A 17,556-nucleotide genomic window follows, 5' to 3' on the forward strand; every position below is an offset into this window, starting at 1 on the left:
CTGCTCGCACTGTTTGCCCCAGGCCCGATTTCCTGTCCGCAGGAGGCCCCAGGTGGGGGTCCCAGCAGGGCCTGCGGCTGGACACGCGATCAGAGATGCAGAAGAGGGGCTGCCTGAATGCTTCATCTCCTGGTGCCAAGACCAGGCCCAAGCCCCTCACTCCACACGCCGGGGGCAGGGAAGGGATGCACTGGGCGGTGAGCCTTACCAGCGGCTGCTCTGGCCCCAATGCATTCTCGCTGGAAGGCCATGAGTGAGGCCTCTTTGTGCCTCAGTTTCCTCATCAGAAGACAGGAGGGCCTTTCTGCCCGAGAGGGCGATGGCAAGGCCCCAACCAGATTCTGGCGTTGACTGCCTTTCGTCAAGTGCAGAAGGCGGTGAGGACCGAGCCCTCCTTTTTAGCAGCTGTGACCCCGAGGAGCTGCCCTTGGTGTCCTGTGGGGGCCACACCAGTGTCACACAACCACTTGCTGGACAGAAGTGAGGTGCGGTCAAAGGGCCTGGATGGGAGCCACACAGACGCCAGTCCTGGCCCCATCTCCTCCCAGCTGGGGAACCTGCTGAGGCCTCAGTCCCCTTCCTTGTGAAACAAATAAAAATACCTTCAGCCCAGGGCTGTGCGTCAGTCGGTCTAACAATACTGTAATCCCAGCTACTCTGCGGGCACACAGGACCTGCCACTTTTCCACGTTTCTCCTGCAAGCACCTATACCAAAGCCCTGTTCAGTCAGTCTCAGCCTCCAGTCCAGAAACTGAGACTTCCTGGAGATGGTATGAGATTCTAGGGGTTTGCATCTTAGAAGAGGAACCTGGACAGGACAATAGTTATGCAAAAGCAATCAATCCCTAATGGTAAAATTTCTGCCAAGAGGCAAGGCAGGGAAAAAACACTGAGGATAGAGGAAAGTCCTTCCTAGAGTTCTGAAATCACCCCGCAGAGACGTGCAGTATTTGCAGGGTATGCATTACACGGCCGGCATTATACCAGGGACCAGAGAAAACGGCAATCTCTGATGCCTAGGAGGTGCCCATCAAGAATGAATGCATGACCAAGAACTGAGGATTACAGCACCAAGGACTCGACCACTGGCTGCTTCCCAGTGCTCAGCAGGCCACCTACGTGGCACCAGGACAGCATGCACAGCCGTGGCCCAGCCCAGTCTCTCCTGGGAAGGGGATCTCCATGGGCACAGTGGATGGGATGGGTTCCCTGCGTGGACTCGACATCTTTAATGAGGACTGACAAAGCCATGCCAGGTGGGACCCCAGGCCTAGAAGACTCCGTGAAGGGAGCAGTGAAACAGCTTCAATTCTGGAATTCACACTCCCTGCCCTGATAAAAAAAATCGCCACGACCAAAGCCTAAAGCGAGGGCCCATGTTCACAGCCACCAGCATCCTTTACTGTTCATTGCCCTGTGGATGTGTGTCCTGTGGGGACAGAAAGACCAACAGCTGCCCTGGGCCTCGTCACCCAATTGCTGTGAGGCCCCAGTCACCTTCGGCCCCTGCTCTGAAACCGTGGGCACCTCATCCGAGAGAAGCGAATGGTCACCTCTGCCACGAAGAACCGGGGAGGTGGCAGGTCCGTGGAAACTCGCGGAGAGTCACCCTCCCCTCCCCGGGGTCTGAGCATCAGGTGAGGGGGTGGGGTGCCCAGCCCCTGGCCTCCCACCTCACCATGCCCCACACCCTGCATGCCGGACGCCCAGGCCTCCGGCCCACATCCACAGAGCTCAAGGGAAGGAGGACAGCTGGATTCCTGGGCTGCCGGCTGGGGGGCCGGGGGCGGTTCATCACCCTCCGACCGGTGGTGATCAGGACAACCAGGTGCCGGCCACCTTCCCAGCGCAGGCTCCCCCTTCCTGGCTCACTCCGCAGTGACCCCTGAACAAGCCTCTCCACTCGTCTGGGCCTCAGCTTCCCCCCCTGGAAGTGCAGGTGATAATGCCCACCTGTGAGTCGTTACACCCAGAGTCTCTTCAGCGCCCGGCACTTAGTAGGCGGCTTCTGGGATGTGGGCGGGACTCCCCGGCCCGGCACACCCCCATCTCACCCCTGCACACCTCATTCACACTGCGCCTGCCTCCCGGAAGGCTCCTCCCCGTACCTAACTCTCCCAGGCAAAACCCTGTTTCACCTTCACGCCTTACACCCACTACCTCCTCCAGGGGTTTCCTCGGTCATCTGCCAGAATTCACCTTGCTTCCTCTAGATGCCTCCAGCGCTGTTAGGACCCTGGCTCTAACCCTGGATAACTCCCAGTTAACCAAGATGGACTGCAGTTAAAAAAAAATTTTTTTAAGGGTTATTTATTTTTGAGAGACAGAAAGAGACAAGAGTGTGAGCAGCGGAGGGGCAGAGAGAGAGGGAGACACAGAAGCCGAAGCGGGCTCCAGGCTCCGAGCTGTCGGCACAGAGCCCGACGCGGGGCTCGAACCCACAAGCCGCAAGAACCCGAGAGCCGACCTGAGCCGAAGGTGGACGTTTAACCAACTGAGCCACCCAGGCACCCCACCTCCAGTTTAAATAGAACCCTGTGCGTGAACACAGCAAGCTTACTCTCACCTCAGGAGTCTTGCACGGGGCTGTTCCCTCTGCCTAGGATGCTTTTCCCCAAGTCTTATACAAGGCAGTCTCCTTCCTGTCTTTTTCCTCTCAGGGCAATGGCAGGGGCTCTGTCTGCTGTGTTCAATGCTGTAACCTCTGTACCTAGAACACTGCTTGTGACAAATGGACACGGGGACAGCAGGGATGCTCCGTGAAGGGTCCTAGGCTCCTGCTGGTGCTGCCCCATCCAAGGGTTCCCTGTGGTCACCCCAATGAGTAGACACCTCCGCTGACCCACGGACCTAAAGATAAACTTGGAGGTGACGCAGTGCGTATCCGGAACCGGCCGGGACCCATCTCTTCTGGACGAATGCTCTGGGGCAGATACCTAACGCGAATCGTTTCTGTCATCAGGACACGGAGGGGCTTGACATGGACCAGCTGCCGCCGCCGAGGGACAGGCTGCTGGAGCGCCGATGGGCTCTCAGCAAAATTGATGGCCACTGTCAGAAAATGATTTCCCCACGGCCTGACGCCAGCCCTCGGAGGAGCTCAAATCCCAGGCAGCGATGTCTCCTGGGGCGGGCGGGCGGCCCGCACCTGGCCCAGCTGCTTCCCAAAGCCGGGAGCCCGCGATGCCCAGGAGACAAGAGAAGCCTACAGGGCCGGCACCCGGGAGGCCGTGCTGAGAGGCTGTGGGGCAGCAGGGGGCCCTGCCCTCTGGGGAAGAGGGGGGGCTCCTGCCTGTACCCCCTTAAATCAATCTGTACCTCCAAGCCCAGTGCCGAGCCGGGCACAGCGCAAGCACCCGGTGAATGTTGAATAAATGAGGTAATAAATAACGATTCTAGAAAGCGTCAGGGGACACCAGACCAGCGTCTGGAGAAGGGATTCAGCAAATGGACAAGGAGGGCGGAGGGCCCAGGACCCTGGCTGCCCAGGGCCCGCCCGTCCACACACCTACCCAGTGAGGGAGGGAGCCTGTGGCGGGGGAGAACGGCCCGACCTGGGCCAGACCGCACCTCCCAGCCCTCCTCGCAGTCTTCAGGTCATACCCCGGCAGAATATTCGCTTTTAAATTAGCTGGGCCTTCTTTTTTAAAATGACAGGAAATTGAATCTGATGATGCCAAGCTGTTTCCATAGTTTTTTAGAAACATCCAGAACTGGGGAGTGCCTGAGGAGACCTGGGGACAGATGGGCAGCTGTAGCCCACCCACAGAGACTCCCACGGGACCCAGTCCTGTCCAGGAGGTAAGTTCTGGAAAGGGTCAGTTCATCACTGATCACCGACCGCCTAACACTGGAAAGTGGAAGAAGCCAGCTGGGGTCTCGAGGTGCTGGCACCAAGCTCGGGGTCCAGAAGGACGGACCCCCATCCTGGTGGGCTCTACTGAGTCCCTGTGGAAGGGGCGCCGAGGCAAAAGCATAAGCTCAGAGAAGGACTCTGAGGGGCGGGGGGGATGGGGAAGGGGGTGGCAGCCAGGCAGGTGGGATGGGTTGGCCAGGGGCAGGAAGAAAACATCCACTCGCTCATTCACTCAACAAACGTTCACGGACTCCACCTCCAGACAAGGTGCTGAGCTGGCCAAGGGGGGTCAACCGGCGAAAGCCCCAGCCTCGGCAAGAAATCAGCACCGCTGCCCACTGCTGCTGTCCCCTCCTTCCAGAATACACAGGGCCGTAGCTCTTCTCTCCTGCGGCTCCCCACTGCTCCTGGGGCCAGGAGAACAAACGCTCACGTCTACCGGCTAATACAGACCCCGCAACCTACCACGAGAATCACTCCATTTGACAGAGAAGCAAACCGAGGCCCAAAGACAGAATGTCTTTCCTGATCCTGTGTCCACGGGAAGCGCCACTCTTGGCTACAGGGGCTCCCCAAAGGGACTGGAACTGGCACAGCTGTCCTTAACACCATCCATGCCTACTCCTGCCTCCTCTGGGACGCCTCGTGCCCTCTCCAGCCTTTTTTTTTGTTTTCTGAAAACCAGGATCTGATCGCATCAGTCCCTTGCTCAAGGGCCGCTGACCACATCCCGGCCCCTCTGGGGAAACTTCTGGTGTCCTCCCCATCACTGTACTCCAGTCACAGCTAAGTATCGCCCTTCCTCCAAATGCTGGGTGTCCTCTGAGCCTCGGTGCCCACCTGCTTCTCTGCCTGGAACATCCTTCCCAGACAAGTGGACTCTGACCTGGCCTTGGGGCCCTGCTCGAAGGTCCTTCGCCCTCAACCATCTTCCCAGACAGCCCAGGCCCCGGGCAGCGCTGGCCAAACTACCTGTGTGCCTCCTGAGGCGGCTGACAGAGCTCTCCTGGTGCCTGGCCCCGTCTGACTCATCCCCCACCTTCCCCACCCGCCCTCGCGCGGCACACCCTCAACATTTGCTGAAATGAATAAATTATCTCATTTAGCCACAGAGCACGCCCAGCTCGACTGCCGGCAGTTCAGCCAAGAGCCCTCGTGTGGAAATCACCACAATGAAGGTGGCAATATTTCACCTCGCCCAGAAATTTACTGCGAGTTCTCCAGTCTCACGAGTGTGTGCGTGTGTGTGTGTGTGTGTGTGTGTGTGTGTGTGTGTGTGTGTGTGGTGGGGCAGTGCTGGGTGACAAGAGCTGCGAATCTCCTCCTCCTCCAAATGGGTCTCTGGCCTGTCAGGTTCACCCAGGCCCTTCCCCAGGGCCACCTCGCTGTCCTGCAAGGTAGGCGACAGGGGGAAAAAAAAACATACCTCCATTTCACTGAGGTGGAAACTGAGGCTCAGAGGCCACGTGATCAGTGGGCAATATCAAGCTACAAACGAAGGGCTCTGTTCTTTCCCCCCTATTGGGTCTGGGCAGGAAAGGGGACACCACACACAGCAGTGGAGAAAGGCTGCGGGCCTTTCCCATGGCCCGGGGGGGGGGGGGGGGTGGAGGAGGGGACAGGGTGACCCCTCCCCCTCACAGACCTGGAAAGAAAAATGGCAGCCAGCCAGCAAGGCCCAATTGGGTAGCTGGCTTCAAAGGCATCTATGAGCCAAGAGGAGCCAGATCCCACTCGAGCCCGGGCGGGGAACCATCCCTGCTCTGCTCACGCGCGCCTGCCCGTCCCCTGGCAGCGCCATTGGCCATGCTCCCAGAGCCCCATGGGGCAGGCAAGCCCAGGCAGCCTGGGCCCACACTGGAGGCCCCCACCAGCCCTAGTAGAGGGACATGTGCCTAAGGGGAGGCGTGGACTCTGACCCCACCACCACCGCTGGCCCACTTACCTGCCAGAGGCCCCGGCCATGGCCAAAGGCCCTGCCGGGGCATCCCAGGCCCCAATGGGCTCACCAGGCATGATTTGCATATGCTAATTGGCCACACATCCCTTGCTCCCCTTGCCAGCTTGTTTGGGGAACGGCTGGATCCGGCTATACCTGTACCGTGCTGATGTCACGCCAAGCTATTTCCAGCCTGGTTGCCATGGAAACCACAAGGCCTCAGCTCCAGTTAGGAGTTCAATATATAATTTACTTACTCCCCCATCCCCCCAGCCCCACCCCAAAGAGACTGGGGCGTATGGGGAACAATCGACTAAAATACACAACAACACCCTCCACTTCCCTCGGTGGCCTGTGAAGAGGAGGGGAGGAGGAGATGGCGGGCGGGGGGAGCATGGCGCAGCAGAATGGTAAATCCATTTGGGAAGAAGGGGAGACGACGGGGAGGAGAGAAGAGCTTTCCTCATGAAGAAGAAGAACAGGGGCTGGCATTTAGGGACGATTCCAGGGATTGGGCTCAGGCCTGCTAAGGCAGGCAGGATGGCACCCTCTGCTCCCGGGCCCCCAGCCCCGCCTGGCCAAGCCTTCATCAAGGACCTCAAGTGGGGAACGACTCCAGGCCAAGTCCCCGAGGCGCAGGTGACAGCCTCGCTCTAGGAGACCACGAGGCTACTGTCTTGCTGGCACCAGGGTCCGCCATTCAGAAGTCGTCCCAAGAAGGGGGCACTGGCCACCTCCAGACCCGAGTGGGCAGGATACCCCTGACCCGCTGCCTGGAGTCCTGCTGGCTCTGTTCCGCAGGCGTTCCCTGACACCAGCAGCTCCAGCGTGCCCCGTAAGCAGTGCTGGGGGCTGCAAGAGGGCTGGGACACGGCTCCACATGCAGGGAGCCCCCAGGCTGGGCTGGGGAGGACAGATCACGACACCAGGCCAAGTCCACGCCGAGTGACGGGAGCACAGGGCCTCAGGGGCACCAAACTGGTGTGTGATGTTTGGGGGCAAAATCAGAGGCGGCTTCCTGGAGGAGGTGCCGGCCTGAGCGGAGGCTTACAGGGTGAGGACTTGGCTAGAGCAGGAGGGCACTCCCGGCAGCAAGCAAGCAGGAGTGAAGACCGGCACAGTGCTCCTCCGGCCCTGCCCTGTGCCCACATGCAAGGAGACCAGAGGGCCAGGCACACCCACCGGGGCTCCAAGCCTGAGCTTCCCCAGCCCCACTCCCGCCTGGGCAGCGGTGGAAGGCTGTGGGGGCCTCACTGTGTGTGCCGAGCGGGGCAGGGGCCTCACCCCAGGTCTCTCTCCACCACGTGCCACAGCCTTCTGGGCCTGGCCATGCTAGGACCCGGAGGGGCTCTGGGCAAGTCATTTCCCTTCCTGACCTCCATTCCCTCCAGAGCCCAGAGAGGCAAATGAGAACAAGCAGTCAATGAGCAGAGTTTTAACCTTCCACCGGTGCCAGAGCATTACAACCATCATATGTAATTCTCATGAGCATCAGGACCCCTATTTCCCGGATGAAGAAACAGAGGCAAGGAGTGAACACCTAAATAAAGCGTCAGGGCTGACATCTGAGCCGCCCCTTCGCACTGTTCAGAGGCCTAAACAAACACCCCATGGGGGCAGGAAGGAAGCCAGCAGACAAGTCCTAGTGTTCTGATCCTCTAGGCAGGGCCCCAGAGCAATGGGGCTCCCCGCCCGGCCCCCGGGCTCTCCCAGGAGCTCGTTTCTCGCTCATCCTGCCCCACAGGGGCGCCCAGGTCCTGCCCTACCACACAGTTCTGCCTGCCCCTGTTTACCACCCTGTCCCACCACTGCTGCCTCAGTTCAGCAACAGGACAAGGGAGCACAGTGAGCACCCCCCCCCCAATTCCTCGTCACAGTCCTCCAAACTGGGCCCTTCAACTTTTCCACCCCCACCCCCACCCCATCTTCCGTTCTCACCCCTGCTCACTCTGCTCCAGCCACACTGGCTTTCCAGCAGTTCCTCAATCTCAGCAGATACATTCGGGCCTCTGGGCCTTTGCATGTCCTGTTCCACCCATTAGAAATGCCTTTTTCTCCAGAGAGCTCAGAAGAGAACACTGAGAACTTGGCTGATGAAGCCAGACAGCCTGGGTTTGATGCCAGCTTTGCCACTTAGCACCTGCTGAGCCTGGGCATCATCTGTGAAATGGGCACGATGACCCATCGTGGCCTTGCTGTGTGGCAGATGCAGAGCAGTGCCTGGGTCGGTCGCAGTCAGCTACTGTTACTGGGACCACCTTACAGCTGCATGGCTGGCTCTCTACCTCCTGCAGGTCTCTGCCCCAACGTGCCCTTCTACCTGGCCCCCCAACCTGACCACCGCCACCCACTCCCATCCCCTTACCCACTTTCCTCCCAAGGCTATACTGGCCCCTGGCAACATCTGTCTGGCAGGCTGATGTCCGTCGGGCACAACATCCGGGGTTAGACGAGATGGTCAGTGCTCGGTGCGTGTCTGGGGCTGGAGGGAGGGACGGGTGCACCAGGACACAGATGAAGGATGGACATGTGATCCACAGGCCTCCCCCGGGCTCCAGAGCCATCCCTAGTTGGGAGTCTGAGTTCACCAGCCACACGGTGGCAACCACAAATTTGGGGGGACTCGGGCACTAGAGCTGGCAGGAAACGCCTCTCACAGGGGGCCCACTGGAGGTGGGGGCCCCTGGTCAGCCCCCAGGGCCGGGCACATTCGCAGCTGGGTTTGTCCACGTGCACGGCCGTTCCCACTCCCCCAACTGCCCCGGTAACGTACACACAGCCTCCCAGGAAACTGCAAAAAATGAGTTAATAGAACATTATGGCTGAGAATTTAAATACACAGGAGTCAGGCAACGCAGACTTACAGTTCCCCAAGCAACTGTAAAAAGCGCACAAGCAATTCAGCAGCAAGGGCTGGGAATGGATTTAAGGCCTTCTTGTGCAGAGACAGACCCAGGGGCTGCGGCGGCCTGACCTGTCGGTGACGGACAGAGGCTTCAGACAGATGGTCCCCGGGGCACCGGGGACATGCAACTCAGGCCACAGGGCTCACTGGACACAGCCTGTTTGGGGATATGAGAGAGAGGCTCTGGCGGGGGCCTGTGGCCCTGTGAGCTGGGCACTCGGCCTCCCCCCCCTTCCCCCCAGCTCTGGCCACACCCACACCCCAAATCTGGCTTCTACGGCCAGCCCACTCTGAGGGCTCAGGGGTCCACACGCAGCCTGCACTCCTGTCTACTCCATCCACAGAGGCGCATCCCAGGCGACAGCTTCCCACACCCTCCGGTCCCCTCTTCAGCAAACCTGATTCTTGTGTATAATTACCGATTCAAGAAAACAGGCTCTGGGGACACCGCTGGGTTTCTCCCAACCCCACCGCTTACGAGCCCTGTGACCTTGGCCAAGCTGCCAGCTCCCTGTGCCTGTCTCCTCACAGAAAACGGGGGCACTTACACCTGCCTCACGGCACCGGGACAACTGGATGACTTCACACACGGGAAATATTTAGAACAGTGCCTAGCACATAGTAAGTGTTCGATAAACATGAGCAACGATTATTGCTATCGTTACTGTTTTCCCTTCTAATTCAAAAAGAATCTGAGGCAGCGGGAGACACACACTGGATCCTCAGCAAGTGCAATAAAAAGAATTCTTTCCCTCCTTTCTTCCAGCTAGTAGACTTACCCACGGCTTCCCGTGTGTCAAGCCCTATGCTAAGCACTAGGGGCGGGGGCGGCAGGGGCAGCCGGGAACCCTCAGGAGATTGATACAAGATGACCTTGGGGGAATGGAGTCCTAACTCGTACTTCAACACACACTGTAAGGTCCTTCAGAAGCTAGCTACAAATCTGCTGGGGGCATCTGGCCCCCATTCCACACGGAGACAGAGAGCAAAGGGTGGGCTCGAAGACATCGGAGCCGCAAGTAGCCCTTTCCTGATCACGACATTGAACGTCAGCAGGGAAGGCCCAGGGTCCCCCCTGGAGAGGTTGCAAGGAGGGACTTGTGTGCAACAGGCAGGGCCTGACATGGGCCAGGGAAGGCTGGGGAGACGTAGGGGCCGATGTTCATTCCTTCACTGGAGAAGCCTCCCTTCAGCGCGGACTACGGCCAGCGGGAAAATTCCTAGCACGCTGGTGTTGAGCGAGCGAACGGACGTGTGTTCTGGGAGTCCAGGTTCACACCACTCACCTGGCTCAGTTTTCTCTGGCCTCCGGTTCAGAGGCTGAGATGCCCACTGCACAACCCGGCCAAAGATGCTGCAGCCCCAGGATGCCAGGGTGGCTGGAGAGAACAGGGCAGCCTGTGGGGAGGCCATGAGACAGGAGAGGCTGGGCCGTGGAGACGCTGGAGCCGGAAGGCCCTGTCACCTGCCTCAAGTGACCGGCAGCCCAGGGAGGAGCTGTGTGTCTCGGTGAGGGGACAGAATAATGGTGAGAGAGGTGGGGATGCCCTCTCCGGGGAGGTGACACTTGAAGTGAGCCCTGCACGGTGGTGGGGTGAGAGCATTCCAAGCAGGGATCCCACAAGTACAAAGGCTCTGGGGCAGAAACGAGCCTGACGTGATGGAGGGACAGGAGAGAGGCAGGCGGGCTGAGCACTGAACAAAACCAGACTAGGCCCCCTGACGCCGGCCAGCTGGCAGAGGGCGGCCACGTTTCCTCACCGAGGCAGACGCAGGAAAAGCCGAGAAGCAGCGGGCACTGTGCTTCCGAGCACAGACCCCACGACGAGGGGTTTGAGGCCAGCTCTGAGCCTCAGTTTCCCCATCCACAGAATGGAGATGACAGCTAGATCTACTCCAGGAGGCTGCTGTGAGCACTAACGAGCCAGTGTGCCCCCGAGAAGGTGCCACTCCAGCGTGTTATTATTCTTGTTATCACTTTTATGGGACGGGGCAGGGACCGAGGACGTGGGATGAAGGAGGCGCAAAGCAGCCACGGAAACAAGTAAACGTGAGTTAATCTCACTAGGCCGGATGAAGATCTGGGAGGCATGGAAACTAAAAGACAAACAGAAGCGGCGATATCAGAAAATCATCTCCAATTTGAGAAATCATCCGCCCTATTGGTTCTGAATCATGCGGTTCGCTAATGTCCTTTCACAGCCACTGTGTTCTCCTATCATTGCCCCCATTTTACAGGTGAGGGCACCGAGGCTTACAGAGGCGAGATGGCTGGCTCAAGGTCACCAGTGCACCCATGGATGAGGGAAGACCAGAGGAATCCAGCACCTGGTTCTCTCCTTGTCCCCGGTCCGGTCCCCCTTTGGCTCATGCTCTGCACGGGGCTGGGGCTCAGGACACCACTGCTGAATGAATGAACGAATGAACGAATGAACAAACGAATGAACAGACGTCAAGCATACGTAAATCAGGCCACACGCCAGCAGCTCTGACTTCTCGCAGCAATCAGGCCCCTTGGCCAGCCTCCCTGACCTTTGCTTCTCTTGGGCTCTTCCCCACAAGGCACACAGGTGCTCAGCGGAACCACTGAAAGGTGCTGGGGACAGCAGCCATCTCTGCTGGGCACCCCGTGCTGTTCCAGGACCAGGGTCAGGCAAGGGGATGTTCCTCCCCCAGACGCCCAGGACAGCACCAGCTCCCTGGCCAGCTTTGGGACGGGAAAACCTCCAAGAGAAGTCCCCTGAGATGTCCCCTCTGCCTGCCGGCCCTTGGTCAGCCTCCCCCCTCTCACCTCACCAGGCAGAACGCCCAGGGCCAGGCCCACCTGACCGTCCCAGCAACACCGTTCCCTGCCCGGCAAACCCTGATTTCCTCCTCCGTGAGCACCACCAAGAAGCAGGGGCTGCCCCCAGCCCAACCGGTGACTTGCTCGGCTGCGAGTGACACGAGCGGGTGGAAGGGGGGCCCTAAAAATTTAACCCAATTCTGCTGATGTCTGTGCGGCGCTATGGGCCCGGGGCATCATGCCAGGCCAAGGTGGGCAGGATGGTAAGAAGGGGCCACAGCCTTGCCTTCAAGGAGCTCACGGTCCAGACCAGGGTCAAAGCCAGGCACACACAACCCCAGTGAGGGCCTGCACCAGAGGAAAAGGCCCTGAGGACAGGACAGAATGTTCACAAGCCAGGGCTTGGAGGAAGAGGTCTAGAGGAACCGAGACGGCCTTGGACGGAGAAAGAGGCCACTCCTGGCAGAAGGGACCTCAGGAGCAAAGGCCCAGAGTCTGAAAGTGCGCGGTGCGCTGGGAGGTGGAGGCCGTGGGGTGTGGGGTACCACGTCCGAGGCTCCAATTCTGCCACCCTGCTCGCTCTGAGGCCTGTGGGGCCCGTGCACCTCTGTGAGCCTCAGTTTCTCAGGCTGAAAGTGGCCCTACCTCAGAGGGTTGCTGGGGGGCGGGGGGGGGGGGCGCTCAGAGGCACAGGGAGGCCAGGGGCTTCTGTTACTGTCATCCTCGCAGACATGAGGCCGCTTGGCGGATGGCTGTCGATGCCACAGGATGCCTGCAGCGGTGCCCCACCCGGACACCCTTCTGGGCCAAGGCAAGGGTTTCCCGGCTGCTGGAGGTGTGGCTGCTGAGGACACACGGCTGCCCCGGTCATCAGGCAACACGCGGCACAACGGCCTCGATCTGGGGCAGCCTGGCGGGGCCGCCCCGGCTCCGGAGCACCGGTGGCGTCCCGGGGCCTCTGCTGTGACTCCATCACAGCCCAGTCTCACCCCCTGGCCCCTACAGATGTTGTGCCGGGAGTGCTCCCCAGTAAACGTCCTGCACAGACGCCCAGGCGAAGCCAGCCTGTGACAACGTGGTGCCTTCTCTCTTAGTTGCTGCACGAGGCCACGGAGTAAATGCCCAGCAGACATGAAAACAGGGCACCTTCACTCGCTCTAGTGGGGGCGTGTGCTGGTGCCCAGATGGCTGGTGCCAGCCCTGAGCCAGGATGGGGGACATCCCCAAGAGCGACCAGCACCGTGATGCGGCGATGCGCTCAGAGCCCCGTGGAGCTGGGCAGCATCCCCGGCCCGGCTGCCCCGGGGCCGGCACTTTCCCACTCTGGGCTTCAGTTTCCTCATCTGTAAAACCACCACTGCGGTCTGGACGGGGCTTTTAAACTGGCGGAGTGGCCACCTCCACTCGCTCGGGGGTGGGCTGCGTCAGCCTTGCTCACCTTCAGAAGAGGAACCCAGAGAGGGCATACGACCCCCCGCCCCACCCCCGCCAACATCCCGCAGCCAGGCAATCCCAGAGCCGGAGCCCTGGGCAGTCTGCCTGGCTCTGCTAATGCCCACCTGGCCACTCAGTGTTTCAATGAGCACTTGCCAAGTGTCCTTTCTGGTGAGGAGAGTGCAAGTCTTTCTCCACGGCCTGAAATGAATCCCCGTGGCACTGGATCGGGAAGGGGAAGGGAATCTATATGCATTCAAATGACTACTGTAGGCCGGGCACGTCCCCAAGGGACTCGAACCCTCACGAAACGGCCACATGAAGCCGGGGGTCCTCTCCCGACCTGGGGGGCAGGGCTGAGGCACAGAGCGGTCACAGAGACGAGCCAGGGTTCTCCTCTTGTTTGACCCCGAAGCTGGCACTGCTACAGCGGGGCCGCAGGGAAGCGCCGAGCAGAATGTCAGAGAACGCTGCTGGATGCAGCCCTTCCTGACAGTGTCTCTAGGTAGGGACAGGCTCCGTGCTGAAGGAACAGAAGGAAGGAGTGGTGGAGCCATGGCCCTCAGAAGACCTTGCCTGATGGAAGGCCCCTCGAGGCTTGGCCGTGGACCTACCCTCCCCCAACCTGCTGATGAGATAACTGCCAAAGGTTGGGGGATAGGCCTCCTCACCAACCTAGAGAGGGTCAGTGGGAACCCCAGGAAACGAGGAGAGAGGAAGGCTCTCTCATTTTCTGACTGGGACCTTCAAGGCTTGAGGGGAGGCACCACACGCAGGCATTTCATACACATCACCACAGTCCTTACATTCAGGCTTTGATGGGGGGCGGGTGGTGAGCCATTTTGCAGATAGGGAAACAGGCTCAGAGACAGCACTTTCCTTACCCAAGAGAACACAAAGAGGAGGAATGGAGCTAGGCCGTGAACCTGAGATTTCCACACCTGGGGCTATGAGGGCTCCACGGATTCCCAGAATCCCGCAGAAAGCGCACGCGTGACATCTGATTTGCCAAGTCCCACTCCCTGAAGGTCCCGCCTCATCAGGCACCAGGCCTCTGCCCCCAGATCTTGCTCCAACCTATGTGCTGCCTTCCACTTCCTTGAATGTATGGCACTCCCTACCACAGGGCCTTTGCACAGGCTCTCCCCCAGTCTGTCACTGTTCCCTGCATCTATCCATTTAGTCCTTATCTATCCCTCCGATCACAGTGCTAGGCCCCCTCCCCCAGGAAGCCTCTCTGATCTCCCTCCATCTTTGTAGCCCTTGTTTCAGTCGCACTATTATTTTTACAACTGTGAGCATCCAATCTACCGTCACTGTGGTTGGGTCAGGACAGCACCTCTGTACCACTCAGGCTGCCCTGTCCGAATGTTCCCTTCAGCAAAACTGGACATACCTCCTGCAGAGTCCAGCTCTCCAGAACATACTCCTCAGTAAATAGCCAGGGTGCCCTGGGAAGGCAGGTGGCCTGGGGTCCTGGCCGCCCTGAGGGGTGTCCTGGAGAACTTCCCCGAGGCAGGACAAGATGGGTGCCTTCAGGATCCAGGTGTCTGATGGTCCCGAGGTCCAGTCCTCACCAAGGGTGCGTATGGAGGCAGTTCAGCCCCAAGAACCCAGCAGCGCTCAACCCACAGGGCTCAGACCCCTTCTCCAGCACGGCCCCCATGCCACATCCCACGTTGAGTCTGGTCCAGCCCCTTTTCCCATCCCTATTCCCTTGGTTATAAGTCCAGTCCTTAGCTTCAGACTGTGCAGGGTCAAACCCCAGCTCACTCACTCCCCGGCCACGGGACCCTGGCCAAGTCACTTATCCTCTCTGCGCCTCCTCGTCTGTAAAATGGGGAGAGGGACCGCTCTACCTCACAGGGTTGTGAGTGGAGTCAAGTGGATGGCATGTGTGGAATGTTTAACCTGAGCCCAGCACACGGCAAGGGCCTGACACACCCTCGGGAGTATCATTTACTCTCGCGGAATTCATTTGCTGTGGCCTGTCCTCCAGAGGAAGCCCACGGCACAGGCCTCGGCCAGGGGAGGGCATTCCGGGTGGGGGAAGGGACACGAGCACGGATGGGGCAGGGGACCCAGGGGCACACTGCTGCTCTTGGGCCGGCCCTCACCGACGCCGGAGTCCAGCCCGTGCCTCCCGGCCCACCGCTCATGAGGCCTGGGACACCCATACCCCTGACCTCGGGCCTGCTCTGTCCACACCCACGTCCCGCCAGCCCCTTCCCCCGGCTCATTCCATCTCCCGCATCCCTCTCTGATCCAGGGCGGAGAGCCGGTAGGGTCCCCCAGAAGCAAGGCAGGTGAATCTGATGAGCCGGTTCTCCTCTTCCCGGAGCCACCAGGCAGACAGCAGCAAGCAAGTCGCAAGCATAGCAGTCACACCATGCAGCAGTGATAAGGAGGGAGCAGAGCAGTGGGAATGCCTCCCTTCCTGCCGGGAGGCCATAAACCTGTCCTTCATCCCAGCTCTCAGCCTGCCAAGGGCTGCTCACGTCCGCCCGGCAACGGCGGGGAGCGGCTGTCGAGTCTGGCACCCAGCCTGGACACACTCGCTTCGAAAGTGGCCGCAGGACAGATGGCTGTGCAGGACCCAGGAACCCACACTCCCCTCTCCAGGAGAAAGAGGGAGCACAGTGAGGGGCAGAGCAAGGAGAGGAGAGGGGACGAGGCTGGGAAGCCACGAATGCTGGGCTCTGCGCTGGAACGGCAGGAAGCCTTGGACCGTATAGGGGGAGGCAGTGACGAGACCGAAGGGGTAACGGGAACAGGATGGCCAGAGTAGATACATGCTGGAAAGCCACCTAGGAGGCCATTGTGGGCACGCAGGAGGGTGGAGATGGGGTCTGGCCTCAGAAGTGGCACGGAAAACTGGGAAGCAGCCAAGGGATGGCCTGTGGGGAGGCCAGTGCCCTCCCACACTCACCCTCCTTCCCCCTCATGCCCCATCCAAGCCAAGCCCTAGGGAAAGGGTAGCCTCAAGCTGGTTCGGAATGGCTCAGCGGAGGGGAGCCTGGGTGGCTCAGTCGGTTAAGCATCTGGCTCAGGTCATGGAGTTCGAGCCCCATGCTGGGCTCTGTGCTGACAGCTCAGGGCCTGGAGCCTGCTTTGGATTCTGTGTCTCCGTCTCTCTGCCCCTCCCCCACTCATTGTGTGTGTGTGTGTGTGTGTGTGTGTGTGTGTGTGTGTGTGTCTGTCTGTCTCAAAAATAAACAAACATTTAAAAAAATGGCTCAGTGGGCCGTAGAGGGAGTGTGGGCTCAGGAGCTACAGGTCTTCACTGCCTGCCGGCCCCTTTCCTCGCCCTCCTCCACTGGGGAAGGGCTTAAGCCCTGGACAGGGCCCAGGGCCCAGCCCACACCCCTCCTCATCTGAGTGTCCGTGTGGACTCTAACCCAAGCTAAGCAGACAGCCGCTGGTCCGGGGCCTCTCGGGGGCCACCGGGTAGATCTGAGGCCACAGAGGACCATAGGACACCACCCTCCCATGCCATGAAACTGCTTCCCCATCTGCAGCATGGAGCAACGATCCTTCCTCCCAGGGCCGTCAGAAAGATTGCACAGTGCACTTGCACAGTGCAGGGCATGAAATTGGTTCCTTCCCTGGGAAGCACTGGCACCTTCCGTATGTCACCAGACGTCTCGCATGCCTGCCCAACAGCATGCTCCCTCAGGACATTTGCACATGCTGTTCTTCCTGCCCAGAACACTTTTCCTGGTTGTTCTGGGCTCAGCTGCCACCTCCTCCAGGAAGCCCTCTGTGGCTCCCCCGATTAAAGTCAAGGCCCCATGAGTCTCCCCCACCAGAATGTAAACTCCATGAAGGCGGGATGGTGATTGGTTTGCCCGCTGCCGTACGTTCTCATAAATATTTGCTGAATGCACGAATGAGACACAGTGACAACCATCCAGACCTTCAGTGACAACACAGGGCCATCCGGGGTTGATGGGGCCTTGAGGGCTATGGGTGCCTATGGAGGCCTCTGACCTAGCCTCCGGGGTCTGGGAAGGATTCCCAGAGGAGGTAACACCTCAGCCTGAAATCTGAGACTTAAAGCTGCAAGGCCCCCAACACCCACCTTCCAGACGGGGAAACTGAGGTCTACGGTCAGGGGCCTGCCCTGTGAGTGTCCTGAGAAGCTACCCTGTTCCACATTCAAGGCTCTGCCGAGTCCCCTCCCCACCCCGGGTGGCCCACCCCGCTCCCAGGAGCCACCCAGGGCCCACCCAGGGCCACCACCTCCCGTCCTGGTCATGCTGATGGCAGGGCCGCTCAGGGCTAGGGCAGCGCTGGCTGAACGGCTGCATGGCTGAGTCGGGCAGCTGGGAGCAGCGCAGCTCCGAACCAGCTGTTTGGATGACAAACTGCGTTCAAGCTTCATTAGGGTAATCACGGGCTCCCCTCCCGGCAGCGCCGCGGAGCGCGACTGTCAACCTGAACTAATCAAACCCGGCCCCGGGACACCCGCCCGCCTGGCTGACAAGCTGCGAAGCTGCTGAGCCACCTTGCGCGGCACAGCTCCGGGCCGAGGCCTGGTCCGGCTGGGCCCTGGAGAAGGCTGGCCTCGCAGAGACCCACCGCACGCTCCCCCCGGTCCCGTGAACCTCAGAGGCCCCGTAAGGGCGAGACCATC

The sequence above is a fragment of the Panthera tigris genome, chromosome B4 (genome assembly GCF_018350195.1).
Source record: "Panthera tigris isolate Pti1 chromosome B4, P.tigris_Pti1_mat1.1, whole genome shotgun sequence".
Taxonomy (NCBI): Eukaryota; Metazoa; Chordata; class Mammalia; order Carnivora; family Felidae; genus Panthera; species Panthera tigris.